General features: G+C 45.1%; 1 long non-coding RNA gene across 1 annotated transcript; it reads right to left on the bottom strand.

Annotated features, from left to right (window-relative positions):
• Positions 1–505: 505 nt before the first annotated feature.
• On the bottom strand, positions 506–6,687 carry LOC125714730 (uncharacterized). The gene is made up of 3 exons (XR_007383825.1): positions 6,492–6,687; positions 6,048–6,140; positions 506–733 (listed from the first exon to the last, which is right to left on the bottom strand). It is a non-coding gene; the product is annotated as an uncharacterized LOC125714730 (long non-coding RNA).
• Between the last annotated feature and the right edge of the window lie 3,334 nt (positions 6,688–10,021).

Below are 10,021 nucleotides of genomic sequence, written 5' to 3'. Positions count from 1 at the left end.
AGGCAGGGTCAGGAGTGGGCAGATCTGAACACAGGCTTGGAGTGATCTGGAGAGCATCCATGACGCTGCCCCATCACTACAGCAAAGAGAGAGGAGAGCAGCATAATCCAATTATTAAAGATCAAAGTCTTTCAGGGGACATTAAGACAAATGCCTGGATATCTTTTAAATGGCCTTTCCTGCAATGGGTGCTGTCCAAGGTAGCCTTGCGCTGGTGGTGAGCTTGGCCCCCAGAACAAGGCCCAGTAGGAGATAGACTGAGCCCCTTTATGTCTGTGTTTGCAATGGATTCCCACCAGCCTGCAGAACAGACGTCGTCTTAGCCATAGACATTAACTTTGGGATCTAGATTACACCTCATGCTGCTTTTTCCCTGAGAGACTCGTGAAGGTGAGTGGAACAAGCGTTTAAGATAAGCCGAGTCTAGACATGAGACAAAAGCTAGCAGCCTTGACAGGGGCTCAGGATGGAGCAGCGACTGCGGAGCTGCCTGTCACCTGGCCGACTTTGTGTTCTCCTGGCAGGATGTCACTCTGTCCTCTGAATGCTTTGCAAGGCAATGCTCCGCCCTGTGAGAGGTGTTTCCAGCTTTATTTCACATGACACGAGGCTTTCACCTTCCATAACCACAAAGATGTCCATGTGGTCCAAGCAGTCGTTCCAGGTAGATATACAGAGCATGCATCCATTCAGTCATCTTCCAAACGTTTATCCAATACGGGTTTGCAGGGATCTGAAGGCAAGACAGGTGATAATGCAGGCACTGGGAAACCTCCTTGAAGGATGTTCTTAAAAATCACAGGGATTTCTCTCTCTTTATGTACCATATTAGTATCAAGTGATTAGTTTCCTATTTTTAGCTATATAATTGCAGTGTTTAAGATTCATCCATGATGAGACTCCTGGACTTAAATTTCAATACCAACTGGTAACTTTTCTGTAAGAAGTTACTTATCGCAGCTCCCTGCCCACTGATGCATAGGCTCTGAAGGGTTAGTACGTTACTGTAGCATCAGTTCAGCTCCCTGAACCTCAAGCTGAAGGTCCAGCTCATCTATGCAATTTTAATCAGTCATTAATACTACCCATACTGCTGAGAGAAGCCCACACTGAACTGGAACAGAAACTGGGAGGTCGGCTGTTGGGTCAGCACTGGATTTCACAAATGATAGACCTACTATAATCCTGAAAAAAAGGCTTATATTTTCTCACTTCAAAATTCCAGTTTCATGAGTGTGAAATACTCATAGTTAAGTCAAAATGTGCATTCCACGGGCCTGAAGGAAATGGCTAGTTTTCAGGGTCTAGACAGCCAGAGGGGTCTGGGGACTGACCTGCTCCTGAAATGTTTTTAAAGACTATTATGAAGGAGAAAATATTTCTCATTCATCTAGATCCAGCCCTGACAACAAGATAAGTGCTTGCACAGCCTCTGTTTATACACAGGTTAGTGAGATATGAGGGGTCTCCCATGGTAACTGTTCAGCTGATAACCCATTATCAGACCTCAATCTATTACATTTCACAGTACTGAATCGACCAAAAGAGTGTTCTTTACTGAAATTTCTGTGCCCACTAAAATCACAGCACAGCAATGTACAGCTCTCACGGGGCTGTAGATCCGAGGACAATAAATGTTAAAAATACTGTAACATTGAAGATCACTGAATATACTCTGACTGATCGAGAAAACGTGTCATCATAAAGTGTCATCATATCACCATAGAAACAGCGCGTGAGCTAAAGGTATCTGTGCAGATTAGGTTACAGCAAATGCAAAATGGCAAAAGTGGTGAAACCCAAAATGAGGAAAGGGAGGATCTGGGCCACTAAATCTAGAAAAAAAAGGTTTCGCTTCTCTTCATTCTTTACTGAAAGCCACCTACCTATTTCATCAATGCATAGTCTGACAGTGCTAACTGCAACAGATGGGCTGGCCAGCTGTGTAAGCATAGCTATGAAAAAAAAAAACATTGTAACGCTAATATCTGAAAGGCAAGTTGTTAAAATGGTGGAGCAAACTGCTCTGGAGCATCTGTTTAATAGTGTTTTGGTGGAAGCCCTTTGGAGACCTACAGCAGTAAGACAAACAATTGCTAGTGTTGAAAACCTTAACTAAATTGCCGACAGGTTTGTCCTCCCTACTGAGTACTATGATTCCCTGCTTGTCTAGCGTTCTTCAGATGTCCAAGATACCTTGAAATGTGTATCATGGGTGTCATGTCCTGCCCACCATGTCTGCCTGATCCTCCAGTTTCCTCCCTTGGTGCCTGTTACATGTTTGTCTTACCTGTCGTTGCTGCTCCGGGTTAATCACTCCCAGCTGCCTCTCGTTTCCTCCCTTGTTAGTCCTGTATTTAAGTGCCTCCCAGCCCAGTGTTCCTCAGGTCTGTCACTAATGTTGTTATTGTGCGTGTGCATCCCCTGCTTTCCTCATCTCTCCCTCTTTTGGACCTATCACGGTCCTGATCCTTTTCAGTTTTGGATGTAATCCTTTAATAAAACCCCTTTAATTTGGAACATTGCCTGCTCCCACTTCCTCCCTGCCCGCTGCCATGACAATAGACAATTGCTCTTTGATGTCAAAATGTGCAGTGATTATCAAACATTGATATGGCAGAAAATATGTTTACTATTCTGAAGAACAAGAGCAAAAAATTCACGCTATAAAATCAGAAGGAATATGGATGATAATCCTTTGAAACCCCTGGTTATTCAGTTAATATAGCTGTTCATAGGCCCATGCATGCATGCATGCATGCATCCATCTATCCATGCATTGTCCGTGGCTAATCTGGGGCTGGATTGTGGGGGGCAACAGGGATGCCTAGACCTTCCTCTCCCCAGCCACCTCCTTCAGCTACTCTGGGGGAATACCAAGGTCGTTTTAAGCCAGCCAGGAGATGTAATCCTCCTGGCTGCACATGCCCAAAACACCTCCTTGGGGAGGCATCGAGGAGGCATCCGACAAAGATGACTGAACCACCTCAGCTGGCTCCTTCTGATGCAGAGGAGCAGTGGCTCTATTTTGAGCTCCTCCCGATCGCCTAAGCTCCTCACCCTACCTCTAAGGCTGAGCCCAGACACTCCATATAGGAAACTCATTTTTGGCAATTGCATCCGTGATCTAATTTTTGCAGCCGTTACCCCAAGATGATAACCATAAGTGAAGGTAGGAACTTAGATTGACTGGTAAATCAATAGCTTTGCCTTCTGACCCAGTTTGTTCTTTACCACGACAGAACATCCGTGTTACTGCCTCCTGCTCCCCTTTTCCCTTACTTGTGAACAAGACCCCAAAACTTTAATTTCTCTGCTTGAAGCAGTACCTCATCCCCCACCAGAAAGAGACAATCCACTCCTTTCAGGTCCAGAACCACGACTTCAGACTGATCCTCATCCTGGTCACATCAGCTGCAAACTGCTCCAGTGCATGTTGCAAGTCACAGCCAGATGAACCCAATAGGACCACATCAACTGCAAACTCCTCCCACACTTGCATTTTCTGCTTCAGCAACTGCCAAAGCCACATCCCATTTGGCCTGCCGACACCTGTCAGATGCAATAGTCCCTCCACCTAGCCAAGCTCCGAAGGCCTCCATCTTCAGCTAAAGATCTTCCTTTACCGCTGATGTCCACCACCTGGTTTACAGGCACCAACAACCTTATGGAAACAGCTCCACACAGCCGCCTCAGCAATGGAGTTGAGGATCATCACCCACTCAGGCTCAATGTCCCCTGCCTCTCCTGGGATGAAAGCAAAGTTTTGCCTTGCAAGTTGAAAATCTCCAAGACAGGGTCTACCAGCTTCATCCAACATCTTCCCCATCTACCTAATAAACCAGGCGAGTTCCAGCTCAGTTCCTTTCTTCACCTGAGTTTCCAAAACATGCAGTATAATATTTGAACATGGTGTGTGTTATGGACAAACTACAGTTAGCATAGAAATCCAAACTCCAACGTACTAACACTGAACCAGGGGGCTGTAAGTAAACCCACACCTGCCTGGCGCCTCTCACCAAGGGCAGCTCCAGAGTGGGATATAGTCCAGCCCCTGTTCTGGAGTTTGGTTCCAGAACCCAAGGTGCATGTTGAAGTGAGTTGGTATCTCTCTACCTTCTTCAACAGCATAGGCACCTATCCCACCAGATACGTTACATTCCATGTCTCTAAAGTTAGATTTGGTAGCAGACAATCGGTCCGCCTTGGGTCCTGCCTTTGACTGCCACCCAATCCACATGGCCTGTCTACCACAGATGGGCTGAGGACAACAATATAACCAGGAAGCTGTTAAATCTACATCCAGCATCAACGACTGGGTTTAGGGTCCCACAATCATCTGAGGGGGTCCCTGCATTATGAAAGGGCAAAGTACCAAGATGATGACAGCAGATCTTTTAAGTGCTTAAGTATGGCAGGGTACATTATCCTACCGAAAAAGAGGCCACTACCGTCAGGATATACTGTTGCCATTATGGGGTGTACTTAGTCTACAACAATTATAGATAGATGGCATGTGTTAAACTAACATGCACATGAATAGCAGGAGTCAGCATGGGCATCTGACAGGTCCCATATGCAGCAGGCTGCGATCCAGTGTGTATTCTGGCACCTTCCTATCATAGCCAGCATTAACTCTATCAGCATTATGTGCCGCAGTAGCTCTCCTGTGGGACTAGACCAAGCAGACTAGCATTCACTCCTCACACGCTTCAATGAGCCTTGGTCACCCATGACCCCATCACTGGTTCACTGCTCGGCCTCCCTTAGATCACTGTTGGTAGGCACTGACCTCTGCGTACCATGAACTCCCCACAAGACCTGCTGTTTTGGAGATGCTCTGATCCAGTTCTCTAGCCATCACATTTTGGCTCCTGTCAAAGTCACTCAGATCCTCACACTTGTCAGTTTTTCCTGCTTCTTTTATATGAACTTCAACGACTGACTGTTCCCTTGCCTAATATGTAATGGAACCCTTGACAGGTGCCGATGTAATGAGACAATCAGTTATTCACTTCACCTGTTACTGATTTTAATGTTACAGCTGACCAGTGCATATCTAAACACAGTTAAAAAAATTTAATGAGCTAATTTGTTGTGTTTCAGCAGTTGTCAGTCTTACTGCCATTTCTTATTTCCACAAAATGTCATATTTTAATGGTCACTGTGTTTAATGCCCTATCTAAACGAGACAAATTTGCATGCAAACAGACAAGAATTTTTTTTTTCTGATTCTGGGGAAACAAAGATTCATTTAATAGGGGAGCTCCGGGACAGACTCGCAGCATCCAAGTTGAATCCCAGGAATGAAATAAATTAATGGGAAGGAGGGAAGTACAGGGAGTTCAGCATCCCATTCAAAAATCTAAAATAGAATTCCTGAATCATACTTAAAGGAACTAGAACAGACTTTACATTTATTGACATCCATCCATCCATTTTCCAAACCGCTTATCCTACTGGGTTGCGGGGGGTCATTTATTTACATTTCCTTGCATTTGACAGACACTTTTGTCCAAAGTGACATACAAGTGAGGCAGCTCACAATCACGCAGCTGTCATAAGTGTGGCTGTGCCAAGCTTCCAAAGAACGCTCACTTACACCTGTAATCAGTGCTGGAGCAAGAGCTGCACAAGCTACACATGTAACTACATAGTATTGTTCTGTTACATTTTTAGTTGAGAATCATTATGTGCTGGTTATCTGGCTTTTAACCTGTCCCTGTAATTTTAAGCAAAACTCATGAGCAGTTCGAGACAGTTGGATGAAACTCCCCCAGAATTGAACAGAAGTGCTGCTGAGCGAAAGAAAATGGCCCATTATGTGGGTGTTGTGGAATAACTTCAACGGCCTTCCTTCTGTCGCATCCAAGCGAGACAATTAAATGGAGCGAGCTTGACAGAATGGGGCTCGGTTTTGCGTCGGTGGAATTGCATGGGACCACACCGAGAAAGCCAGAGAGAAACACACGCTCACAATTGCCTTGGAATACACTCCCACCAAGAGGTCAAAAGTTAACACATTATGTGAGGACAGTTCTCAGTACCTAATGCTGCTGAAGTGTTTTCCGCTGATGCGTTGGGAGAGGCATCCCGAAGGAAGACGGCAAACTTCACAGCTCCTCTATAACCCGGGCATTCTGTAAATGTCAGGGATGACGGCATTAGTCTCTGGTCAGCCCCGGAGCAGATATCAAGACCTAAATACTAAATCAATAGCCATCATGAGGCTGGGGGATTTACAGCTTCATTGATCTCCCAATAACTTCTCTGTGGTTTTCCTTCTAAGTGAGGCTGGGTGCGAAGAGTCTTGCATTCAGGACAGCACCTCAGAGAGGGACTCACCCATTCGCACCGAGCTTTTAAATTCACTGCATTTCCAAGTCATTTGATTTACAGGTAATATAAAGATCTAATATCTGTGGTCTGAGTGGCAGAAATAAAAATTCATGTTTTAAATGTCTCTGTTATATGCGTAATCATACACTTACCAACCTTTACAGCTGCAGATGAAAGCATTAAATGGATAATGCAGCCTCACAGGCCTGCAAAATCCTTTAGGAATATTTTGGCTTAAGCTACTTAATGTCCCACCAACACGCAGAGTTTCTGATGGACCTTATTAATTCAAATAAAAATTCAAATATGCAGGGTTAATATCTTGTCGTGTCCTGCCTGCCACGTCCACCTGACCTTTCTTGCATCGCCGCAGCATGTGTAACCACCCATACTCAATTGTCTTACCTCACATTCCTGCCCTTGAGTTAATCACTCCCAGCTGCCTCTCGTTAGCTTCCTCATTAGCTCAGTATATACATGCTTGACTGATGTCGTACCTTCCCGTTGCCTGCGCCCTTCCTATCGTTCAGTCCTCCCCATTCTAATGCCTGATCCTGTTTGTTTGCCATTCTTGTTCATTTAGTTAAATAGAACCCTTTTCTGTTTTACCAACACACCTGCCCATGACATTTCTAGTCACGAAGTCTACTTTGTTGCACACTGTTGGATCAACAAATAAAAAATATCTGCACTATATCTTTGAACAATTTGCACTGATTGAGGTTGAGTTCCCACTCAACAATTTTCTTGACTGAAGTGCCGTACTGAATCACACTGGAGAGACCTCTGGTAAGGGCTATGGATGCCTACTGTTCATTGTTAAAACAAAGCCAGAGTGTGTCCTTATATATTTAACGTGTCTTAACCACAATGCACTGCTACAGCTACACAGATACACGTCCAATATTCCAATTCCAGATTTCATCTGTTTAGCAGGAGAATGGGGCCTCCCTCTAAGAATTTGAGTATACATCTTGAAGGCTTTCTTTTACAGACAGTTCCTAATCTATGCAGATGTGAAAGGTATAACGGCTTCGGTGTAAACACAACAGTGGCAATTAAATGACATGTTCCAGGAGGCGTTGCAATGCCAGTCCATCTGCGATGTCGGCAGGCGTCTGAGGTTCCACCTCGTCTGAATTTTGGCAGAGCTTGTTATGCGTCTGCTGACCTGACATTTCACCTCCCACCATGAACAGCTGGCAGGTCTGCTTGGCTGTGTCATTGTTTACAGCTTATATCTCATGCTTCCCCAGTGTTTTGGTGTCCTCTCCCTTGTTTGTCTCAAGCCTCGTTCAGGAAGGGTGGTGCGCTGAACTGTGGGCGCAGACCTCATGGTGAATTTACTCATTAATGGCTGCTGCAGAGGCCACCTGCATTAGTTGAGCATACAGACACAAAAATCCTGTTCAAGGCTATATGAAAATCCTTCATTTGAGTTTTGAATTCCAGGCCACTGGTTGAGAGATAAATGAGCAGGTCGTTTCCTGTAGATTTCGGCTGCTTGCCCAGGGAAAGTCTATGAGTATCTGATCATGCCTTTCTTGACAAGTTTAATTTTGTTTAGCCTGCACCTCAACTTAGCTTGCATCTTGCTCCTTTCTGTCTCCTCCCCCCACCCTACCTTCCAAAGTTAAGATGTCTCCAGTCTTTGCCATCTGCTGTTACCCATAAGAGGCTCTTCACTGCTCCATTACCACTCTGCCAGAAACATGTGGTGCCTTAAGGAGGTGTCACATGCATAGTTATCTCACAACTAAACGTCTTCACTTACAGCTAAACAAGAAATTCCCACTCTGGTCTTTATTATTTCTTTATTCTATTAAAAAAAATCTCTTGCAAACATTCAGAGTCTAACATAATATTGTCAAAGTGCAAGGCCAATAGACACTGGGAAATACTGCCTGTCTGCATACAGGATTCATAGGAGAATTAATATCTCAGTAGCATAGCTATACCAGCGTAATTAGAGGTATTGTGCAGCTCAGTGGGTTAGCATGTTGTACGCAGAATGTCACTGGTTCAAATCCTAGGGTCACAAACAAACAAACAAATTTATTTTTGTATAGCGCATTATCACAACATTACATCGACTTTACAGCATCTGCACCCAAAGCCCCCAGTGAGTAAGCCATAGGCGACAGTGGCAAGGAAAAACTCCCTAGAAGGAAGAAACCTTGGGAGGGACAAGACTCAAAGGAGGAGCCCATCTTCCAGGGGCCGGCAGGGAGAGTCAAATAGGAGAGATGGTTAAGTGCCAGAGATGGTTAAGTGTCAAGTCACACTGTCCCAATCATAGTTGGGTCTGCTGATCCAACTCTGGGTCAGCAGAGTAGTTTCCCCTTTGGGCTCTTCAACAAAGTCCACAACTCTTCAATTGCTCCAGGGACTAGGTGACCCTGCTTTCAAAAAGACATGCATGTCACTTTGGATAAACACTTGTGCTAAGTCTAAAATTTAGCATTTATAATTCACAATTTATTAACACAATGTTAAACACTTTTCGCAAGGTTTACTTCCGCATGGTCCAGTCTGGTCTGTTGACTGCTTATACAACTGTCCCATGTCTGTGTCTAGGATGATGACTGATTGGGCGCCTACTTCTGTATTTCTAACTGTTTGATAACTCAAAGGAGCCAGCAATAGGTGAGGGATTCATATACATTACAAATACCTGACAGGTGAGGAAAGCTCTGCTATTACACTTACGCTTCCCTGCACCCCCAGGAATGGCCTTTATGCTGAGGTAGTGCTCTGAGTGCTGAAGCCTCCCTGTCCCCCCCCCACCCATGGTGGAGGTCACTTATTCACAGACACCCCGGCAGACGGAAAATAGCTTCTGAGCATCCAGGATGTCGATCACCGGCGGGACCCGGTAGCGCTCTGACAAGCCAGCTGGATTGATTCCTGGGCGGCCCTGTTTATTTTCAATGCCATGTCAAACCGATCCTCTGCAGCCCAGCCTGACTCCCCCCAGCCAGCTTGCCGGTCGCTCCCGCTCCTGCACACTGAGCTCTAATTTATGCTGCGCCTGTCCAAGTGAGCTCAGAACCTCCTGACATACTCCCAACTCAGTCTGCCCCGGGGCACCGTTTATCTCTCCGGGCAATGTGCAAGGTGCCATGAAAGTGTAAGAGCAGGAGATTGATAGAGTGATAGAAGGGGCAGGGAGATGTTCGGGCCCCCCTAAGGGTGCCTTTATACTCGACGCTCGCAACACATCCCCTTTTGCATCATGGCTGTCATGCTTATCCTGCCTCTCTTCCACGCATCGCTTGCGCACCTATGCATGGGTCGTAACGCTACACGTGCGCGAGATGCAGTACCACCAAAAATCTTGGGGGGCAGTATGGTACAGCGCCTTTAAACTTTAATGCCAGGTAAGTAAGTTTGATCTGCTTTCCAATCTCAGCTAAGAAAGTGTATGTACAAAGTACAGTGTACAGAGTATAATGAAATACTTACCTGAATGCCTTCTCCACAGACTGCAGACAATCAACAAAACAATGCAATATTGGAGCCCCCTTGAAAGATAATTCGTATTTGGTCTCACACAAAGCATCATCTTCTCACACATACTCCACTGTACTCTTACACAAACATTACTATACCCTTTTGTCATTCTCTCTTTTATTTAGTATCATACTGTCATAGACACTGCATTATTCTCTCTTGCTATTCA

Source organism: Brienomyrus brachyistius, chromosome 19, assembly GCF_023856365.1.
Source record: "Brienomyrus brachyistius isolate T26 chromosome 19, BBRACH_0.4, whole genome shotgun sequence".
Taxonomy (NCBI): domain Eukaryota; kingdom Metazoa; phylum Chordata; class Actinopteri; order Osteoglossiformes; family Mormyridae; genus Brienomyrus; species Brienomyrus brachyistius.
The sequence above is the reverse complement of the archived record's forward strand: the minus strand, read 5'-3'. Positions and strand labels throughout refer to the sequence as shown.